General features: G+C 48.6%; 1 long non-coding RNA gene across 3 annotated transcripts; it reads left to right on the plus strand.

Moving 5' to 3' along the window:
• Positions 1-1,405: 1,405 nt before the first annotated feature.
• On the plus strand, positions 1,406-8,666 carry LOC129622394 (uncharacterized). Of its 3 annotated transcripts, none has more exons than XR_008699955.1 (3): positions 1,406-1,952; positions 4,545-4,647; positions 8,265-8,666. It is a non-coding gene; the product is annotated as an uncharacterized LOC129622394 (long non-coding RNA). The 3 variants fall into 3 exon arrangements; XR_008699956.1 differs by having other exon boundaries at positions 1,406-1,923; positions 8,137-8,666; XR_008699954.1 differs by having other exon boundaries at positions 1,406-1,923.
• The last annotated feature ends 14,740 nt before the right edge of the window (positions 8,667-23,406 follow it).

Below are 23,406 nucleotides of genomic sequence, written 5' to 3' on the forward strand. Positions count from 1 at the left end.
GAGGAGCCTGGTAGGCTGCAGTCCATGGGGTCGCAAAGAGTCAGACACGACTGAGCGACTTCCCTTTCACTTTTCACTTTCATGCATTGGAGAAGGAAATGGCAACCCACTCCAGTGTTCTTGCCTGGAGAATCCCAGGGATGGGGGAGCCTGGTGGGCTGCCGTTTATGCGGTCACAAAGAGTCGGACACGACTGAAGTGACTTAGCAGCAGCAGCAGCCTATTCCTTCTCCAGAGGAACTTCCTGACCCAGGAATCGAACCAGATGCATTGCAGGTGGCTTCTTTACCAACTGAACTATCAGGGCATACAACAGGGGCTCAGTAAATATTTCTGGTATGAATGGATGACAGATTTGACTGCTATTTGGAAGCTCTATAAGAATTCAGAGAACATCTACGTGGGTTGGAAGAGCTGGTGTAGACTTCATAGATGAGACATAAACACAGGAAAAGTTAAGTAACAATACAACAATACAATAAAGATGACAAGGCGATATGTGAAACATGTCAGACAAACAGTGTGAATACTGCATGTTAAAGTAGGGAGAGTGTATCAGCTGTGATGTTTTTGTCAGCAAGTAACAAAAAAACCTCAACTCAAACTGTCCTCAACTGCAGGGAATTTATTATCTTTCCTAGCTCATGTTCAGAGGAAGGGGAGGCTCACAGTGTCTCAAGGAGTCCTTTCCCTCCCACTCTGCCATCTTCGAGTGGGTTTCATCCTCAGGTTGGCTGACAGGATGCCCACAGCAATTCCAGATGTGGAAACATCCCACTGAAAAAGGACAAACTGTCCCTTCTCATGTCTCTTTCCCAGGAGCTTCCTAGCAATTTCTCCCTTTGTCTCACGGGCCAGGACTGGGCCACATGTCCAATCCCAGGCTGACTCCTGGTGAGAGGAGTAGGATTCTGAGACTGGCATAGACCAACCACAATCCACTCACTGAATTTAAAAGGAGGAGAAAATATCCCATAGAAACTAGGATCTGTTAGACATGTATAAATGGGAGGATGAATGCTGGCTAAAAATCAACAGTGTCCACTGCAGCCCACCCCTTTGTATACCTAATATCTACTCACACCATTTTTAAAAAGGTCACTCTCTGCTGAAACTGCCCCAGGAAGGGGCACCTGGCCAGAGAGCAGGAATGTAAGGGAACCCAGGAGGACTGCTCTGCTATGTGGCTCGCAGCCTCAGGTTTTATGGTGATGGGTTAGTTTCTGGGTTGTCTGTTGCCAATCATTCAGACTTAGGGTCCTTTCTAGTGGTGCATGCATTGCTCAGCCAAGATGGATTCCAGCAAGCAGAATTCAGGGAGGTGGGAGGACACGTGGTGTTTCCTTTTGACCTTTCTTGAATTCTTCTGGTTGGTGGTAGCTTGTTAGTCCCATGTTCCTTACCAACACCTCCTGTCATAAAATAATTCACCCTAATGGTTACTATAGTGCCTGGCCAGGGTGGGTGGTTTCAGTCAGTGTTTCCCCTAACATTTAGACCCCAGAATGAGAAGCCCTAATTAGTGAGCTTGGGATGGTCCAGGCCTGGTTTCTGCAAGCAAATGGGAAAAGAACTGGCTTTGCACCAGCATAATATCGCATAGGAACCTGCAGCTTCAGATGGGGACGTCTGCCACTGGCTCCTTTGTTCCTGGCTCCACGCTCAGACTGGCCTGGGCACAGTCTGGGGGATGGGCTGTGCACGTGCAGACCCTTAGGGAGGATTTGGGTGATGCTGATATTGTTGCTGACTTCAGAGAAACCAGCTGTAATGCGTTTTGGATGACAGGTTCTTTGTTTTGGTAGAGAAGATCACTGCTCTAAGAGCTCTTAAGAATCCAGGGACAAAGAAGAGAGAAGACTGAGATGAAAGATCAAAAATGCGACAGAGATTGCAAAACAAAAGCAAAAACCATCAGGAGAGGTGCCTTGGAACTTCCCTCACTGGTGGAGGTGGGGGAGGGGCTGCTAATCAGTACTAGGTCTAGGAAGGGGCAGTTTGGGAGGGGGTGGGGGGTAGGATTTAGGGCAGCGATCTTGAAACCTTGAGCAGCACTTACATAAGATAAAGAAAACATCAGTTGTTCGGATGAAAGAATGGGGGAGGGGTGCTTTCCGGAGTTTCGGAGAAAGCTAAAGCCGTCCCCAGCCTCCCATCCTCTGGCGCCGCCTCTGCGGCTCCTCAGCCCCGCGGTCTGCAGTGGCCCAAGGACGCTGGCCGCCCTGCCCAAGTGTTAGCTGCTGCGGGGACGACAGCCGGGCTCCCTAATGGAGCTCCCAGGAGCCCAACTCGATCGGCTGCCTGCATTATTAATGCACTATGTCATCCTTCCTTTCCCTCGGTCTCAGCTGCTGAAATTTTATAGAGCGGTATTATTAATTGAAGCAATTAGTGCGGGAGATATCAGCATAGCCACGTCAGAGGGCTGGGGATGTGCAGGGCCAGGCTAGGTTCTCTCCCTCTCTTTCCTTGTGCCCCTTTCTCCCTTTCTCCCACCTCCTCCCTGAGCCTCCCTACTCCCTCCTCTCTGATTTCTATTCGCCCCCACTTTCCTCTCTCCTGCTTTTCTAGTTCTCTCTCAGTATCCTTCTGGCGAGACTCAGAGTAGCCACCACCCTTCCCAGGCTCAAATCATTCCCTCTCCAACCAGCATGGGTGGGCACACACAATGCCAGAATAACAGCATCATGGTGGCTCACTCCTTACCCAGCGTGACTGGCCCCCATTGAATGAGAATGGAAGACCATCCTTCATGGTTCTTATTTTGGTTCAGAGCCCCTAGTGGGGGTGGAGGGTGGCAGGTAGAAAAAGCAAGGGCTCACTGCCTGTTAGACCCATTCAATCATTAGTTCATTTTCCCTCGGTGGGTACCCAATCTTATAGTAGGTGATATGGGAAATAAAGGAGATAAAAGAGCTTAGGCCTGGAACTGGTTGTAGCCAGAGATACCAGACTAGCTTCTGAAACGGCAAAATACGGCTCAGCAAAGGGTCCAGGGAAGTGATTCCCCAGCGGGTTGATTGTTCAGCTGTGTGAAACATCCTCTGTGGCCCAGGAAGTGACAAGTAAGGCCTTGGGAAACAAAGGAGCCCCGAGGGGTGAAGAAAGTGAGGTATGAGGTCCCCGCAGGCTGCAGGAGGGTGGGAAAGGTGGGGGGCTGCAGCAAGAGGAAGCAGCTCCTGCTACCAGAAGTTGAGACCGAGAAGCAACTGGAAAACCTGGCCAAGGGCCAGGACTCCAGGACCCACAGATCCTTTCATCAGGAATTAGAGACACCTGAGAGGCTCATGTTCCCTGTAGAATAAACAGATACCGGGATGGAAACACCCAGGGTGAACAGTCACTCTCTGCCCCTCACCACTCTCCCTGCTCCCCTCGCCCCAGCTCATGGGAACAGGGGCACCTTGGTTACAGAGAGAGATCTCCTTAGGCATTTGGGAGCAAGTGGTCTGCTTGGTTACATTAAGTTTTAGTGGGAGTAGGCTCTTGGTTTTTAAACTTGTTTTATTATGAAAGTTTTCCAGCCACACTAGAGAGAATATAATAATGAACCTTCATATTATTATAGTTCAGCTTCAAAAATGATCACCTCACGATTAGTTTTCTTTTATCCACCTTCCCCCAACTTTGCCGGGGGCGGGAGGCAGGGGGTGGGGGCTGTGGCAGAAGCACACGCTTTAGGGTATCGCAGTCTTGTAAAAAATGATCTGTTCATTTTTCTTCTTTTTTTTTTATTAAAAACAAATGCATGCATGCCCCTTCTGACAGACAGATTTTCATGTACAGTGCTTATTTAAATGTGAGAAAAAGATCTATCATGTGGTAAACTCTCCCAGTGTGCCTGGGCAGGGGTAGGGTATTAATCATTTACTCCTCCCAGCAGCTAGAGAAGTAGGGATAATTAAGTGATGAGAGAGTGCTCACTTCGGCAGCATATACACTAAAAGAAAAAGTGGTAAGAGAAAGGTCGCCTACAGTAAATCACAGAGGCTCACAAAGCCCCAAACCCCCGCTGGTCATCTCCTTCCCCTCCCAGGGCACCCCTAGAGAAGCTAAGGCCAAAATGAGGGGAAAAAGAAAAATGATGGCTAGTGGGGATATTGATGACTACTGTGGTCTGACCTCAGTTCCTCGAGCTGTGTTTACTGCTTTTCCCGGCTTAGTGGCACCTATTCCCTGCCTCCTAAGACTCTCATGCTGGTCATTGTTACCCCATACGTCCACTGAAAGCTGTACCCAGGAAAGGGGCTCAGGTTAGCGAGTGAACTGTGGTATCACCTACAGCAGGGCTGCACAACCGACTTTCTACAAGGATGGAAATGTTCTGATCTGTGCTGTCCAATACGGCAGCCACAAGCCACCTGTGGTTGTTAAGCATTGGAAACGTGGCCCTACACGCAAGTGTGTGCCCTTGAGTGCCAGGTGAAGAAGGCAGGACTTTGTCCTAGGGGTGGTGGGGAACTGTGGTATCTGAGGATATGTTTTATGGGAGCAGGAAGGCTTTATGGTTTTATCTGCTTATTGGCCTGATTGCTACCTTACAGGTGATGGACCCTGATCTGAGCTCCTGCATAATATCATTTAATTCTCAAATACAGCCCTCTGAGGTTGATGTTTTACAGATGGAGAAACTGAAGCTCAGTTAGGGTAAGTGTCATGCATTTACTGACTGGCAGAGGAATTTGAACCCAAGTCTATCTTATCCTGAAGCCTCAGGACACTATGCAGTGCTGGTTTTAAGAAAATTCAGTTGCTATCAGGATATGAAAATGGACTAGAATAGGAGGAGGTGATGAAGTCTCCAGAATCAATACTGGTACCCAGAGCTCCTAAGTAAATCCTTGCTCATTTTAATTGAATTGACTAAAGGTTTTGGAAAGTTTTTAAGCCCAACCAGGCTGCCAGGAACTTAATCTGGCCCAGGCATCTAAGAAACCTATTTCTATAGGGGATCCAATTACTTTCAGGCTCTCACAGTTTGCTATCCACTACAGAGGCTAATGAGATGAGCTGCTCAGCAGGGCTGTTCCTGGGGACTGTGATCAGGCCCAGGACTCCCCAAAGGGAACAGGTGTGAAGACTTGCTGTGTGAAGGTGGCGTTTCCACTGGCCCTATCTGCAGGCGCTGTCGGGCCACAAGTCATCTCCAAGAGTATCTGAACTAACTTCCCTAGCTGGGAGCAGGAGCTGGACAAGGGACCTGTAGGGCCCAAACACAAAGTCAATCTAGAGATTCAGAGTTCCAAGAAGCAAGATGCTCTAATCTCCAGAAAATCACCTTAAGTGAAATTTGTCTTCAGGCCCTGCTGGGCCAGGGTTATCCCTGAGTTCACTCTCAACCTACCCCCAACTAAAACTTCCGTTTCTAATACCCCCTTAGGTCCTCTTATCAGAAAAAAACATATTTATCCTAATATGTTAGGACTTCAAACCCAATGAATTATAATCATCTATTCCCCTTATAGGAAAATTGTTCCTTAGTGGAATTCCAGGGTCTCCATTTGGGAGGACAGGGGTTGAATCAAAATCTAACCTGTTTGTACAGAAGACCAGTTTGGCTGATACTGAAACAATTGGGAGGGAGTCTCTAAGAAAACAACTCCAACTAGGCCTGTCAAGTCAGATGAAGTGAGTATTTCGGTCTGCAAGTATTTCCCATCATATACCTGGAGCTGAGAGGCAAACAGAGCAAGGAAAGAGGCAACAGATCAAAGAGCCTTGGACTTGGTGACAGAAGACTTATCTGAGTTTCAATTCGAGCTCTACCACTGATGATCTGTGTGACCTTAAACAAATTATTGACTTCTCTGAGTCTCCTTTCCAGTTTTCTTTGATTTGGGAGACAGAGCCAAGAGATTAAGAGCCTAAGCTTTGGCAATAGACAGACCTAGGTTTGAACCCTAGTTTTGTCACTCAGGGGCTTCACTGGTGGCTCAGATGGTAAAGAATCTGCCTGCAATGAGGGAGACCCAGGTTCCATCCAAGGGTCAGGAAGATCTCCTGCAGAAGGAAATGGCAAAGCACTCCAGGATCTTGCTTGGAGAATCCCATGGACAGAGGAGCCTGGCGGGCCACGGTCCACGGGGTCACAAAGAGTAGGACACGACTGAATGACTAACACTTTCACTTTCACGCTTTACTTTGGCAACAAAGGTCCGTCAAGGCCATGGTTTTTCCAGTGATCATGTATGGATGTGAGAGTTGGACTGTGAAGAAAGCTGAGTGCCGAAGAATTGATGCTTTTGAACTGTGGTGTTGGAGAAGACTCTTGAGAGTCCCTTGGACTGCAAGGAGATCCAACCAGTCCATCCTAAAGGAAAGCAGTCCTGAATATTCATTGGAAGGACTGATGCTGAAGCTGAAACTCCAATACTTTGGCCACCTGATGCGAAGAACTGACTCATTGGAAAAGACCCTGATGCTGGGAAAGATTGAAGGCAGGAGGAGAAGGGGATGACAGAGGATGAGATGGTTGGATGGCATCACCAACCCGATGGACATGAGTTTGAGTAAACTCCAGGGGTTGGTGATGGACAGGGAAGCCTGGCGTGCTGGTCTCTGGGGTTGCAAAGAGTTGGACACGACTGAGCAACTGAACTGAACTGAACTGAACTGATGGTGGGCCTTGGGAAAATTCCTTGATCTCTCTAGGTTTTACTTTCCTCACCTGGAAAATGAGGAGAGCAGTTCTACCTTTCCTGGTTGTTGTAAGAATTAAATATAATGAGTGTATAGTGCTTCATATACTGTTTCAGATAGAATCTCAATATGTTAATTATTATTATATTCATAGTTTGTTGCCCTGGGATAAGGTGTCAGACAAAGAGGAAAAAGAAATACTGGAAACTAGGGGAGGGATATCAGAAATGAAGCTGGGTCAGTGAGAGGATGAGGCCAAACAAGGATGGCCCGGGCTCTGCAGCCAGGCGAACCTCTGCAGAGTTGTGCAGTTGTGTACAAAGGTGCATGGCTGAGGGGAGAGTGGGGTCTGAAATCCCACCTAAACCCTACTCTCTAGACAAGCTTTGCCTGTGCTGGCGGCATCCTGCATGGGGCAAGGCAGGCAAAGGACAAGGCCTGTGCTAAGGACTGGGGGTAGATCAGCCTCTGGGGTAGGCAGAGGTGGAAGGAAGGAAGGAAGTCTTGCAGCTGAAGGAGTCTGATGGCAGCAGCTGGTATTCCAAGGACTCAGCTACAAAGACAACCTCACATGGGAGGGCAGGGCACAAAGCATTCCAGAGCATTTCAGGGCTGGTAGGAAACAAAGACCAGGGTTCAAACAAAGGGCTACCCAAGCACGATGAGGCCAGCAGGCGAAAGCAGAGGGCCCTGATGTGGGAACAGACTGGAAGGTTGGGCCAGGCCCAAGTTCAAGGCTGACTCTCTGCTGGGTCACAGAGGATGAACAACTAGGGCCTGAATGAGCTATTGCTGTTGCTGCTGATGACATGGGCAGCTGTTTATGCTAGACAGGGCAGGTTGTAGGGGTGGGGCGCTGGGCAGAGCTATACATTTTTTTCCCAGCCCCTTTTGCCTTTGAGTGCTCTTCATGATCTGTGAGGTGGTGTGGGAGGTTTTACCTGTTTTAGGAAAAGTGGCCTCCCAAATGAAACAGTGTTAGGACCAGGGAAACACTCCTCTGCCCAGGAATATTGGCTTTATGGTTCCTATGCCTGGGTCATTTCTTTGGATAAAGTCAAAGGTCACAAGTTCAGATGCCATGGGAGCAATAGGGAGCGGTGAGGACTGTGGCAGATGTTAAAGCAGATGTTTTAATGAGTGTTTAAGGAAAGTAGCAGCTGCTCAGCTCAATGGGAATATATGCCCAACACTTTCAGTTCTCCAATTTTCCAAAAGAACCCAGAAATCTGAATTTTATTTTTAAAAGTCCTTTTAATTAAATACCTATTTTTTAAATACCAACAATTAATTTTTTCATTTACAAAACTCTTGACATTTTCATGATCTGACCAAACCCACAGGCATCTGTGGGTTACACGTGGACTCTGGCTTGGGAATTCCTCTCTCTAGGATCCCCTGGGAATGCAGCCCTCTCTGAGAGAGGTCTCACACTGGGTGCCTAACCTCTCCAGGAGGGTGTCCTACTGCAATACACTCATCCTGTCTTGTCCCTAGGGTGCTCATTCTTCCATTTCTCAGAGGCTCTGGGCATCTGAAGAAGATGGGAGAGGTGGGAAAGAGCACAGAAAAAAGAGGTGTCATACTGAAGACAAGCCTGTCTGATGTCACACTTTGTCCCCCAGGACCGGCTGTGTCTGTCCTCCACTGGTCACAGTCGGACACAGGTTCTGGGAGATGTGACGACAGCTTTGAGACCAAGACTCGGTGGGTCCCACGGCTTTGTTCCATGTACTGTGAGCTGGTCCAATGCTGGAGGGTTCAAGGCCTCCCCCTTTGAACCACCTGTTTCCTCTCCCTCCTAAACCACCTCTTCCAGCCTCCGTCACTCTGTGGTTGTTTTTCTAAGACTTATCTTACTGTGTTTTACTAGCAAGCTATTACTTCTCATGTCTCAGCCCTGAACCTTTCAGCTGTGGTTTTTACTCAGGACTTAGTGGACTCAGAAGAAGTAATTAATATATCCTTCTTCCCTGCCCTGAGCACAGCACCTCTAGACAAGAGGGAGGGGTCTAGATGCAAAGTCTGACTTCAATGCAATACATAAATCATAAGCATTATTACCTAGCTGAGAAACTGGGGTTTGGAGGGTCTTTAGTCCTCTGTCAGAGATCACCAGGTAGTAAATGGAGGTGGGACTCACCTCCAGAGCATCTGCATTTGCTTTATTATATTTTATGGTTGGGGTAGGGCTTCCCAAATGGCTCAAGTGGTGAAGAATCTGCCTGCCAATGCAAGAGACATGAGTTTGATCCCTGGGTCAGAAAAATTCCCTGGAAGAAGAAATGGCAATGCACTCCAGTATTCTCACCTGGAACATCCCATGGACAGAGGAGCCTGGCGGGCTACAGTCCACAGGGTTCCGAACAGTTGAACACGATTGAGTGGCTGAGCAGAAGCACATATGGTCAGGGTAATAGGTTCTGTCTTCCAGAGGTCCTTCCCCCAACTTCTACCCCCTCCCCCATCTCCCAGCTAGGAAGAGGGTTTGAAGCCAGACTGCAGGCCTGCACTGGGAGCTCTCTGGAGAATGCAAGAGAAATGCAAGACAGAGTCTTTCAGTCTGGTTGGTGAGAGGAGATAAACATGCAACACCACAGACGTCTCCATGGTTCCCTCCTTCCTTTCACAGGCATTGGCCCCAGCTGTGTAGCCTGTAACCCACTGGGGAGAAAAGATTTTGACTCCACCAAGTTAAAGCTGTAAGCATCTTTTTGGATCATCTAATTATGGATGATCTGGAGATTTCAATCTCTCTTTCTCTTTCAGCAGCATTTTAGAAGCCTGGCCCAGTAATTAGATTAAGTTGAGTTCTCTGGTCAAAGCAGGTAGAGGAAATCATGTCCACTTGGTCCCCCCCACACCACCGGCCATCTGAGTAGTCTCTGAGGAACCCTCCTGGGAAAAACAGTGTGAAAAATCATTAATCCAACCCAACCCCTGGAAATCCCGGTTTTGGAAACTGAGATTCTGAGAGGTTAAATTACTTGCCCAAGGTCATATAACTGCACCTCCTAATGGCAGGCAGGTCTCTTTGCTTGGCCCCCGTGCTATAGTAGTGTGAACTGGAAGGCTCCAAAAAGCGAAGGTAAGTGGTGGGGAAGCAGAGGGCAGACAGTTCAGCAGGATCTCCCATGTCAGGGAGGCAGGAAACTTGAGTGGAGGCCCTGCTGGGTGGTTGAGAGGGCAGAGGGTCAAGCAGGTGTTAAATTCCAGAAGCCAAGAGATAAGCAGTGTGAGGCCAGGGCAAACTGGGGTGGGGCTAGGATCAGGTTGGTTGTGGAGAAAAGGCTTGAGGCACAGGCTTCAGTGGAGATAGAGTTGGAGGGTTGGGTTTTTCCCCAAGTTCACCTAGTTGAATCTGCTGATTCTGGACTCCAACCTGGACTCCAAACGTTTTTGACTTTGAAAGGACAACAGAAGGCTGGAAGCCCAGGCAGACAGGCAGGCACTGTTGAGTGGAAGGGGTGTACTGAGCAAACCTTAGGACAGCAGCTGGGCTGTGCTTAGTCGCTTGGTCATGTCCGACTCTTTGCGACCCCATGCACTGAAGCTCGCCAGGCTCCTCTGTCCATAGAATTCTCCAGGCAAGAATACTGGAGTGGGTTGCCATGCTCTCCTCCAGGGGATCTTCCCAACCCAGGAATCAAACCTAGGTCTCCCACATTGCAGGCGGATTCTTTACCATCTGAGCCACCAGGGAAGCCAGGATGGCAGCTATGCTGCATTAAAAATGAATCAAGATGGGACTTCCCTGGTGGCCTAGTGGCTAGGACTCCAGGCTCCCAATGCAGGGGGCTTGGGTTCAATCCCTGATCAGGAAATTAGACCACGCATGGCATAACTAAAAATTCCCACATGCCACAACTAAAGATCCTGCACGCCATAACTAAGACCCAGTGCAGCCAAATACATAAATAAATATTTTTTTAAAAAATGAATCAAGGTGATGTTTGAATGAAAACAAGAATGGAGTGCTGGGGAAGAGGCACTCTCCTGGCTCCCTGTGGCTCAGGTGAGGCAACATTCTGCAGAAGGGCCAAGTCAGCCCCAGAAGCCAGCCCATGGCTCCCAGTGTCTATGCAAATGAGACAAGAGAGGTGGAGGTAGCCTGGGAGAATGGCCCTTCCTAGAGGCTTCTGGGAACCTTCATTCTCTTACCCACGAAATGGATACAATCATCTCAACTTGGCCTCCATCTAGGGGCTAACATAAACAGCAAATGAAATCAAGTTGAAACCCATTGAAGCCTTCTACCAAGGCTAGGGTTGCAACTCCCCATGCCATCAGAGGTGGCAAAATATATGCACTGGCCCGGGGAGAGGATGTGGAGACTGGAGAGTGCTTGCCTTGCCCGAAGGCATTCAGAGTAAAGATTCTAAAGCCACATCCTGGCCAGATGAAGGGCGGCGGCCCCACACCCTGTCCCTGCTTGCAGTACCTCAACTAAGGTTTTGGCAGATAATTGCTTATGGTCTGAGCCTCCCAGTGAGATATATATACAAAAGAGGCCTCAAGAACTGCTCAGTCCATAGTGAGAGCCACCGGCCCCATGGGGCAGTTTACATTTAGATTTCAATGAATTAAATTTAAAAAGTTAGTTCTTCAGTCACACTAGCCAAATTTCAAGTGCTCCATAGCCAGGTGAGGCTAGTGACTACCAAACTAGACAGCTCAGACATCGAGCACTTTCATCAGCAACAGCAAGTTCTGTGGGTTGGGGCTGCTCAAGACTGTCATGGTGGAATGATAGGTAGTGGGTAAAAGGTTTCTGCCTTGAGGCTTCCCAATATAATACATCATGCATTTCCTTCTTTCTCAGCCTAAATTCAAGGTTAACCCTGGAGCCCTTCACTGCTTGCCCACTTCCTTTAAGCCCCAGGCTTTAATAACTCACTCCTATGAGTGAAGTCTTCATGCTCATTTTGCAGTTGCTGAGGACTCAAGGTCTAGTGGGAGTGGGCAAGGGCTCTTCCCAGGTTATATGTCCTCCACTACATTAATGATTGACAGCAGGAATTTCTGAACCCCAAGGGAGAATGGCAAGCATGAAAAGACAGGGAGAAATTCTGGGGCAGTTAGGACTGAATTGAATGGTGAAGTGAAAGCCGCTCAGTCATGTTCAACTCTTGGGAACCCCAAGGACTGTAGCCCACCAGCTTCCTCTGTCCATGGAATTCTCCAGGCAAGAATGCTGAAGTGGGCAGCCATTCCAGTGGTACCCAAACTGCCTGGTGGAGGTGCCCACCTGCTCCTATCCAGAAAAGCCACAAAGAGCACATCCCAGCTCTTCCACTTGCTAGCTGTGTAACTTGGGCTTTCTAGACTCTCTGAGTCTGTTTTTTCATGGGTAAAATAGGAACAGTACTTACTTCAGAGGTTGTCTTAAGGATTAAATGATTTTCTGGATGGAAGGTAGCTAGAACAGTGTCAGCATGGGATAAGCATTAGTCATGGTGGTAGTATTTGATTATTTGTATCACGGCCTTGATAGAGGTTGTGAAAAGGCAAGTTCGCATACTTAGCACACTAGCATGCTCCCAACCCTCCCACGTACCTCCTAGATTTTTTCACCATGGTGCCTATTGAAACACTTCGTTATTTGTTTATTTGGTTTTGAAAGCCAAGGCTGGACCCCATCACCAAGGTCTTAGCCTGCCTTTGCCCTACTATAGAGCTCCCTTGGTTTTTCCAACACTTCCTCCCCAGCACTCTGAGTACTACGCAAGCCAAACCTAGGCCCCAGAGGTCCTTCGGGAAAGCAGCACAGGCTTGTCTTTATGCAAGGCAGTTAAGGGTTGGCTCTGAAAGTCCACGTGACCCAAAACCAGTGCATCCAGACACTGGTACCCCAAAGAGGAGCATCTGAAGCCAAAAACAGGTTGAGGCAACCAGATTTCCTCTCTCCAGAATGTGAGTAAAGGAAGACCCAAAGACTGGATAATTGGTTAGCAACAGAGGCTGAAGTTGAAAGGCGAGGACACCACAGAAGTCCATGATGGTCGAGTGAGAGCTGAGGGGAAGGGGCAACAGAAGGTACAAGTGCGGTGAAAGGGGCCCCCCGGGACTCTGGGCTGGGAAGTGAAGATCTGTCTGGGGGAGGAAAGCAGCAGGGCCCCCTCTACTCTACACGCACTTCTCAGCACTGGCTTGGAAACGCTGCGGCTTTTGCCTTCTCCTTCACTGGAAACTTGGAAGAGACCTGGAGTAACTATCAGCACAAAGACTCTGGAAGCACCTTTAGGATGTGCTAGAAATGGCACCCCACTCCAGCACTCTTGCCTGGAAAATCCCATGGGCGGAGGAGCCTGGTGGGCTGCAGTCCATGGGGTCGCTAAGAGTCGGACAGGACTGAGCGACTTCACTTTCACGCATTGGAGAAGGCAACGGCACCCCACTTCAGCACTCTTGCCTGGAAAATCCCATGGACGGAGGAACCTGGTGGGCTGCAGTCCATGGGGTCGCACAGAGTCGGACACGACTGAAGCGACTTAGCAGCAGCAGAAACTACTAATAGGAAAAGCAGCTGCCATCAACATAAACCATTTCTGGGTCATAACTTTCAGCGCAAACACACCACTGTGTGCCCTCAGCTCCCAGCAGATCCTTTCAGATGGGCAGATGAGGGTCTGGCCCCCGGACGGAGCAGGTGATCTGCCCAGGCAGAGTGATGGCCGCTTTTTCCTTCTGGCTCCACAGGGTCCGTCTGTCAGAGAGAATTGGCTTCCAAGGTAAAGAGGCCCCACTTCAATCAAAGGCCTACCAAGTGATTTGATGAACTCTTAACAGAGCAGTTCTCCCCACAAAGAGACTCTTTGGCTGAAAATAGATGAGTCAACCCAGGGGGCCATGGTAATCCCTTGGGCAAGTTCATTGGCCTTTCTGGGGCCCAGGGAACTCATCGGTAGAAAAGGAGAGAATGAGGAGTAGTTGCCTCTCTAGGGCTCCTTGCATTTTGTTCATTGATCCCAGGGACCCTCCAGACACATCTCCTTCTTCAGCCTATCAGCACTTGGCCTTCCTAACAAGCTAAGCTCCTATAAAACAAACCAGAGAAATGCTGCTGTTCCTGGCTTGTCTCTCCGTTTCCTTCCTCTGACATGACAAAGGTCTGTGTTAGGGATCATCAGCTGGGCTGGGGGGTGAGAACAGTTAGCAGACAGAAGCAGTGACAGGACCCCACACTCTCTGAGCAGAGAGGCCTGGCATCAGCCTTAGTTGTCATGTTGACACCCTGCTTACATGGAAAGCTGGGTGAGACAGCCTGGCACATTGTAGGTACCTCTGGGAAAACTACAAAAGGAAAATTTTAAACACACACACATAACAACCACAGCTTCCTAGGTAGTCAACACCTCCTCTGCCTGTGAAAAGGAGCCTGGCCCTGTTTTGGGGGTGGAGGGGGTGGGGAGAACGTTCGGCCCTACCTACCTGGGCCCTGAGGCTCTGGGAACACAGAGGCCATTTTCATCCAGCCTTCAGAAGTTTCCTTTTGTGGCATCTCGATGATAAAAATATTCCTCCCTGAAGGTGCAACCGCGGCTCAGCAGATGTCCCTGACTGAGCACTTGGGAAGGAGCTATTAAAAGGAACGTAATTAGGTTGTCATCCTGGGGCCTCCGAGCCAGGCTTCCGAACGCCATCTTTGTTGAAAGCTTTCTATACGTCAAATATTTGCAGAACCCGATTTATCCAAAAGTCTGTTAATACCCAATAGGACTGAGTGAAGAAAAGGCAAAATGACACGTCTGCTCAAGGTTGGCCTCAGGCCCTAAGACTTCTTTTTCTGTGTCTGTTGCCCATTTTGGGTCCTGGCCTCGCTCCCTGATTTCCTCTCCCCTCCTTCACAGCCTCTCATCACAATTTGCTCTCAGGAAAGGCTCTCTCAGTCATTTACCCCTTAGCATGGATGTAGGTGAGCCTCTGAGCATTTCCTCTCTCTCCAGCAACATAGGATTCATGCCTGAGCTCTGTACACTTCAGAAAACAGAAGGCTCTGTCTCCTTTCATAAAAGGGATGTCAGGCGCAGGAGCCAAGCGGGGAGGGCCTTTCTAGTGACCCTGTAATTTGTTTCAGGCAGCTACCTACCAGTCTGTGTCTGGAGCCAGTCCTGATTCCAAGCTCCTTTCTGCTTTGAGGTCTGTTATAATCACTCCCCTCCCTCCTCCTTATTTATCCTACAGGCTCACCTGCCCATCCAACTCCTTGGCCACTCACCTGTCTATGCATCCGTCAGTTATTGAGAGGAACCGTGCTGAATGGGAAAGAGAGTGGTGAGCACCAGCAGCCACGAGCTTTGTCTTCATGGAGGGAGACAGCAGAGATGGAGAAAGACCTTCATCAGAAAATTCTAGAAACCAGTAGAAACACAGGAGAAGGAAGTCCATGGGTGCTGTGAGGATGTGTTGTGTAAATCAGCTCTCTCTCTAGGCCTCTCTTTCTCCATCCATCACATGGAATTAATCCTCGTTTATCCCAATTTGACCAGGATGATGCAAAGATGAAGTAAATGGATATATATCTACTTAAAATGAGCTATTGAACATGGATGTGTATGGGAATACACAGGCAGAAAAGAAACCAAGATTGAATAAGCCACAGAACATAAGCAGACTTTGTGTTTTATTTACTGTTTTATCCTCAGTACCTACAACTGTGCCTGGCATATAATAAGGACTCAGTTGCTGCTGCTGCTGCTAAGTCGCTTCAGTCGTGTCTGACTCTGTGTGACCCCACAGACGGCAGCCCACCAGGCTCCTCCGTCCCTGGGATTCTCCAGGCAAGAACACTGGAGTGGGTTGCCATTTCCTTCTCCAATGCATGAAAGGGAAAAGGGAAAGTGACACGACTCTTAGTGACCCCATGGACTGCAGCCTACTAGACTCCTCCATCCATGGGATTTTCCAGGCAAGAGTACTGGAGTGGGGTGCCAGTGCCTTCTTCGAAGGACTCAGTACCCATTTGTAAAATGATGAATAAACACATAAACATCTATTCCATCCTACGCACATACTAAATACTTCATAGGCATTATCGCACTTAGCCGTCACAAACATCTCTTTACCAGAGGGGTATGAAATACTCCCATTTTGCAGATATGAAAGCTGAGGCTCAGACTGGTTAAATAAATACAGCTGGTACTTGACAGGATTTAAATTTAAATGTAAGTTCTTCTAATGCCATTCCCTCAGCTCTTTCCACCTCTGTTATGTCTCAGGAGAAAAGTTGGTGTGACACATGCTCATGTTACTGTGCATTAAATGAGATAGTCCTTGTTGAAAGCCGCAGCACCTGGTATGCATCAGTGCTCTACTAATCTATTATTATAATACTGTATTTATTAATGTCTATTTTTCATAACTGCATTGTAAACACCACAAAGGCAGGGGCCATTTCCTCCACAAGCAGGACAGAGTAGTTGCCTAACTTACCAGTGAAAGTCACTCAGTCGTGTTCGACTCTTGCGACCCTATGGATTATAGCCTGCAAGGTTCCTCTGTCCATGGGATTCTCCAGGCAAGAACACTGGAGTGGGCTGCCATTTTAAATAGCATTGTTTTTGAATATAACATGAAGCAGAATGGCCTCCTTTAAGGCAGGGCTTTGTGCTCTGTGGCATAGTCAGTCTGACTGTAACTTTAAAGAAAAGCCAGAGAAGGCCCATGACTGTCTAGTGGCTTGGAAGCCTGGTGGTCAGCAAGGAAATGGGTAGAGTCGGAAACCAACGAAAAGAATAGTAACCAACAAGTGTAGAACTCCTTGGGCCTGGCTCTACCTTCCACTGACACCAGGTGACATTCCGACAACCTCTGGCTCCGCCTCCAGGGCCTGCAAATCTGGTTCATCTAGGCCTGCGATAGGCTCGGCATGGCAGAGGTGGGTGGGGCCTTGGAGAGAATCTGAACCAATCATCTAGCTCCACACTTGCTGCCTAGGACTAGGTGGTGCCGGAGGCCAACTTGACTCAGAAGAGAAGTCAGGGAAGAAGTTTTCTTGGAAAACTTTCCTTCCCTGCCCCACCCAGAGACAATGCAGGAAAAAGGACTTAGTCTTTGGCATGGTACTTTACTAGCACTGAGCCTCAGTGCCTTAATCCCTGAAATGGAATAATAGTTCCATTTCCATAGGGTTGTAGCGATTAAATAAAATATAACATGTTAAATAACACAGGTACTTAATTCAAGTGCTCAGAAAAATTAGTTGCCTCTGAATATGCAGTGTGCCTGAGGGCAGGGACTGTATCTGAACCATAGCTTGCCTGGGTGCCCTAGGGCTTTTAATTGTTCATACAATGTTGAATGAATGCCTAAATGGCTGGAAATCTCCATTCATACTTCATCCCTTCCAGTTAGCTTTGCCTGTTTATGGTCTCCCGAAAAATCTCTAGAAGATTTAACACCGTAATCTTTTCCCCCACTTCCAGGAGGGCTCAGGGACAACATGAAGGCCTGGGTACCTGGAGAGGAAAGGGGGCACTTTCGTAACAAAGACAGCTTTGTGGTGTGACCAGCCTCTGCTGGGCTGCTTGCACTCTCATTTTGGAACTTCTTGCTTCAGAATGCTAGGGCAGCAGTTTTGGCCCACTGTGGGTTATATGAAGGATATTAAAGATAGCATCTGGCTGCCAGTGAGTGAGGATATGAGAGGGGCTGAGTTGCCCTTAGCGGGTGGATGTGTTCCAGTTAGAATTAGGGAATGAACAATTTAGATGAGTGGTTAGAATTTGGGCACTAAGATTAGAGTTTGGAAGTCAACTAGAGTTAGGATTTGGTAATTAGTTTCTGTTGAATTTCTGAATGAGAAATGGAAAGTTGCTAGTAGGCAGATATGGTGGGGGTCATCTCTTTCATATAAAATTTAAAATATTCTATTCCAAAGGCTTGCCTCCGTGGGGAGCCAGAAATCTCTTTCCTCTGGCTCCTCAACAGGCCTGGGTGTACCTGCAGACCAAGAAGGTTAAGCATCTACTACATTTCAGGTGTTAGATCTAGCGTATATTGTCCCAAAGGTATCTGGACACAGTCCCCTGCAATGAAGCTGAGATTGGGATATTAATGATCTGGTCTAGACCCACCATTGGCATAGCCCAGTGACTTTGGAGGAAACTTAAATCTCCCAGCCTCAGTTTTTCCATCTGGCAAATGGACATTACCTCAGAAGAGTGTGTGGAAAACCTCAAGTGATCATGGAGTAAAAACTTCAAATTACAGATGCTTTCTGGTGGAGTAAGCTGTTCCAAAGTGAACTATAGGGCAAAGTCAGGGCACCTTACCCTTGGGAAAGGCTGAAGCTCCTCCCTCCCTCCATGAAATCCCAGGTTTTTCAGCTCTTGCCACATTCACCCAGTCTTTTGCAAACCATTTCTGGCAGGACTTATGCCTCTGAACAGGAACTGACAAAGAAGCAACTCACACTAAAAACTTTGCAAGCTCCTACTCCTCCCCAACACACACACACATACACCAGCCAGCTCTGGGGCTGCAGTATGAGACACCTGGATAAAGTAGGCACTCAACAAATATTTATCAAATGAATGAATGAATGAGGGAGTGAGTGAGTGGCTGCATGAATGGGCAGACACACCCTTAGAGAATGAGACAGCTTCCTAATCCAGGATGCTGAGTCCTCCCAAAGAAAGTCATTTGGGACTTTCCTAGTGAGTGCTCCATGACAGAGCCACACTCTATCCTTTTCCTCAAGCCCCATATCTTCTTTTCTCCCCAACTTCATTGTGGTGGACTATGTCCTAGACTCCTTTGGGACCATATATGCTATACTGAATACTTCTCAATACTTGATATGTAGTACATGCCCAATAAATGTGTGATGATCAGATCAGATCAGATCAGATCAGTCGCTCAGTCGTGTCCGACTCTTTGTGACCCCATGAATCGCAGCACGCCAGGCCTCCCTGTCCATCACCAACTCCCGGAGTTCACTGAGACTCATGTCCATCAAGTCAGTGATGCCATCCAGCCATCTCATCCTCTGTCGTCCCCTTCTCCTCCTGACCCCAATCCCTCCCAGCATCAGAGTCTTTTCCAATGAGTCAACTCTTCGCATCAGGTGGCCAAAGTACTGGAGTTTCAGCTTCAGCATCATTCCTTCCAAAGAAATCCCAGGGCTGATCTCCTTCAGAATGGACCGGTTGGATCTCCTTGCAGTCCAAGGGACTCTCAAGAGTCTTCTCCAACACCACAGTTCAAAAGCATCAATTCTTCGGCACTCAGCCTTCTTCACAGTCCAACTCTCACATCCATACATGACCACTGGAAAAACCATAGCCTTCACTAGACGAACCTTTGTTGGCAAAGTAATGGCTCTGCTTTTGAATATGCTATCTAGGTTGGTCATAACTTTCCTTCCAAGGAGTAAGCATCTTTGAATTTCATGGCTGCAGTCACCATCTGCAGTGATTTTGGAGCCCAGAAAAATAAAGTCTGACACTGTCTCCACTGTTTCCCCATCTATTTCCCATGAAGTGGTGGGACCGGATGCCATGATCTTCATTTTCTGAATGTTGAGCTTTAAGCCAACTTTTTCACTCTTCTCTTTCACTTTCATCAAGAGGCTTTTGAGTTGAGATAAATAAGATTTGGACCCTGTCTTCCAAAAGTTTACAGTTCAGTGGGAGAGAAAACATAGATATATAAGTACTATATGAAAAAACACCATAGGTAACTGGTACCAGAAAAAGGCTAAGGAATATATGCTATAGAAGGTCAGAGCTGAGAAAATTTACTATGAGCTGAAAAAGTGAGGGAATGCTTCACGAAAGAAGTGAATGAGGCTTAAGAGTAGACTCTGAAGGAAGAGAAAGGTTTGGAAGCAAGGGAGAAGGTGTTGTTGATAGAGGCAAAGGGCTGCCCCCAGCAGGAAGGCCAGTTCAAGTTATGTTCTGAAAACCTGAGTTGATTTAGTACAGCTAGACAGCTGATTGAAGTAGAAGAGTGTGGCTTGTACCATAAGTGAGTGAGTGAAGTCACTCAGTAGTGTCCGACTCTTTGAGACCCCATGGACTGTAGCCTACCAGGCTCCTCCGTTCATGGGATTTTCCAGGCAAGAGTACTGGAGTGGGTTGCCATTGCCTTCTCCAGTACCATAAGTAGGTTGTGGAAACACTGTAGGAGCTTTGAATTCGAGGAGAAGAGATTTGGATCAAAAGGCTGTGTGTGTGCTGAGCTGCTTCAGTCATGTCCAACTCTTTGCGACCCTATGGACCACAGCCTACCAGGTTTCTCTGTCCATGGGATTCTCCAGGCAAGAATACTATAGTGGGTTGCCGTGCCCTCCTCCAGGGGATCTTCCTGACCCAGGAATCAAACCCTTCTCTCTTATGTCTCCTGCACTGGCAGGCAGGTTCTTTGCCACTATAGAGCCACCTGGGAAGCCCAGCACCTTTTTTTAACCTGGTGGACTGTAGCTAGTGCAAGGTTTTGAGCAGTGGAAGGAAGTGCAAGGAATATTGCGGGGTGTGGCAAGATGATTTTTGGGAGGCTGGCAGGTAAGGAGCAAAAAGTGAGTAATGTGCCAGCACAGGGTGGGCCAGAGCCAAGTCTTGGGCAGAGAGGCCACTTTCATTTCTTTCTGTTTCTTTCATTCATTCAAATAGTGATTGCCCCCTCCCAGGCCCAGCACAGGTAAACAGAGCAGATACCAGCCCTCCTTTTCTGGGCCTGGGGCTCTACTCTTGGCCCCCAACCTATGTGTCCAGCCCCAAGGCTTGGGACCACACGGGCCAAAGGCAAGGGCTGGGTGAGGGATGAAATTGGCTCTGACCTCTCACCTGCAGCTTCTTTCTACAAAACCTCTCATCCTCAAGGTCCGGAGTCTCGGGCCCTCTTCCTCCCGATCATGCCCCACCCTGACCACCACCGGCCACACCTGGAAGGGAAGGAATTGCGGGAACAAGGGGTAGCCTTTGCAGGAGGTGGCGCAACTGGAAAATGGGCTGAGGCAGCGGCCGGGAAGGAGGACTGAGGGATTATGGCCTAGGAAGGCGCTTCCCGAGGTCGGCCACACCCGCCCGGAAGCTGGACGAGCGTTTGGGCGGTGTGGCCACGGGGCGGCGGGACACGTAGCTTCCCGGCAGGAAGCAAAAACTGGAAGCGGGGCTCCGGACGCGCCCAGCGGGTCCTCTGCGCCCCCTGCCGAGCGCCGGCCTCCACTGCACGCACCGCCGCCGCCCCTTGCACACCAGGACCCGACCCGGCGGCGGGCAGGCCCCGGGGAACCCGCCATTCCTCCCTACCTGGCCGCGGGAGGAGGGAGATGGGAATTGGAATCTTTTTTGTAATAGAAATAGAGGCGCTCCCGTGATGGCCTAAAGCTGGTTAGGGGCCGGCCTTACCAGGTGCTTGAAATTCCACCGTTACAGATTCCATTCTTTGGAAGGGTGGAGTGGTGACGTCTTCAACTTCTATTGGATATTTTAACAGTGAGGACTTATCAGATACGTCTGGAAAGGGGCTTGGAAGGACTAGGTGGGCAAAGTCGTTCATTCCTTTTCCCAGCCAAGCTTTTTTTTTTTAAGAGCTCACTTACCAGGACCATCCTGAAGGTGACTCAGAGCTAGCAGCCGTACTGCGACAGTGCTGGGTTGTGAAAGGCTAGTTTCTCCCGCCATGCTTTGCATTTTGTGAATCACTGGGTAATTGACCACCAGCCCCCAGCCCCCAGCCTCCTCCAGGAAGTCTGCCTTGACTTTTTGGTTGTGTGGTTACAGGCAAAGTCAGAACTGTCCGTTTAGCAGGCCAGGTTCCCTGTTTATTTACCATGAATTCTATTTGGTCTCTCCAGGCTCATTGAGTGACCAGGGGCAGAAAACCTTCATTGGCTGGGGCACTTCTCTAAAGGAGAAGCAGAAAATAAAGGGAGCAAATGCTCCCATTTCCTGTCCAATCAAGGATAAACCCATGCTGTCCTCAAGGGCCATTTGCCTCTGGTCACACATTACCTGATCCCTTGGAAGAGGGGCTGGCAACCCACTCCAGTATTCTTAGCGGGAAAATCCCATGGACAGAGGAGCCTGGTGGGCTACAGTCCATAGGATCGCAAAGAGTAGGACAGCTGAAGCAACTTAGCATGTACACATGCCACATCTATGATCTTTGTGAGCACCCACCACAGACAGTCTGTTCTCCAAAGACAGCCAGGAGGTCACATAAGATCATGAATGCTCATAAACTTAAGTTAGACTGTCTCTCTTCTCCTCAAATCCCTGCAATGGCTCCCCATCTCACCTGCAGTAAAAACAGAAGCTTCTGCCTAGGCCTGAAGGTTCCAAGTGCTCTGGCCCCTACTTCTTAATAATTTATTGGAGCCCCTGTCTGCAGCTTCCCTATCACTCACTCCTGTGGCCATATCCACCCCCTGTCTGCAGTCCCATGAACTCAGCAGACATGCTCCCATCTCAGACTCTGCCTCTTGCTATTCCCTCTGCCTGGTATGCTGTTGCCCTAGTTGTCCACGTGACCCACCCCCTCACCTCCTTCAGGTCCTTATTTAAATGCCATCTTAGGCAGAGAGGCTTTCCCTGACTGTCCTGTCTAAAATAACACCCTCCCTCATCCTTTGTGCCGTTGGCCTGTTCGCCCCCTCGGTTGTTCTTCTATCATTTATCACAACCTGACATATTACTTATTTCTGTTTATTTGTATGTTGTCTGCCTTCCCAACAAGAATGTAAGCTCCGTCAGGACAGAGAACTGTTTTTTTTCTCATCCGTGTATTTCTGTATCCATTTTATTTCTCATCCAGCATCTAGTAAACAGCCAGGCTCATAGTCAGTGGTCAGTACATTTGTGAAATGACTGCATGAATGTGCCAGGCACTAAGCCAAGCACCAGGACAGACCATGAAAAAGCCTGGGCTCTTGCCTTGAAGAACAGACTGGCAGACAGGCAAATAATTACAAACTAGAGTGATGAGTGTTCTGTCCAAGTACAGATGCATGTAAAGTACACTGGAGGGCTTAAGGAAGGAAATAATTCACTCTGCCTGGAAATCAGTGGAAAGCATGATGATGATGCCATTGGGCAAAGGAGAAAGGGAAAAGGCATTCCAAACCGAGATAGGAGTGAAGAGTGAGCACAAAGGCAGAGGTGTGAAAACATTAATTTGTTCAGGGGACTAGCAGGTAGGCTGGCCTGGCTGGAATGCAGGATGCGAGGCAGGTGTGGCAGGAGATAAGCTTGGAAAGACTGATTGAGGACAGATTATTAAGGGCTTGTTAGAATGATGATGACTGACTCTGTAGATTTCAGATCCGTGCCAGGCCTGTGGGGACATTTCAGGGCAAAGAGCTTATTTCTAATCCAGACAGGGTGCCACAGGAACAGCCACGTCCTGCGCCGGGGAAGGCCTGGGAACACGGCGAGAGTCTCCCCTAGGAGCCCAGGCTAGGGTCTGAGCATCCATGGGAGCAGCCTGGTAGCTCTGCTTGCCTTCCTGTTACTGATCTAAACAAGACCCTCAAGAAGGACCCTGCCCAGCTCCGCAGAGCCCAAGAGTCCTGGGCCACAATTCTTCAACTTCATCACCGAAAGTCCAAGTTTCAAAATGTCCTTATTTTGCAATCTGACTCAAAAGGGTGGGGAGTGGAAAAATTGTAGACAGCAGCCACCAAGGGACCGTGGCTTAATATAACTGGTGACCTGGGAAACAAGAGAGGCAGAAAATAAGTTCCCTTTTGGACTGAGGAATGGAGAGGGCCTCTCATAGCTGATTCAAAATCAAGACTTTTCCTTCAAGCAGAGGAAGAGCATT

Source organism: Bubalus kerabau, chromosome 11, assembly GCF_029407905.1.
Source record: "Bubalus kerabau isolate K-KA32 ecotype Philippines breed swamp buffalo chromosome 11, PCC_UOA_SB_1v2, whole genome shotgun sequence".
Lineage (NCBI taxonomy): Eukaryota > Metazoa > Chordata > Mammalia > Artiodactyla > Bovidae > Bubalus > Bubalus kerabau.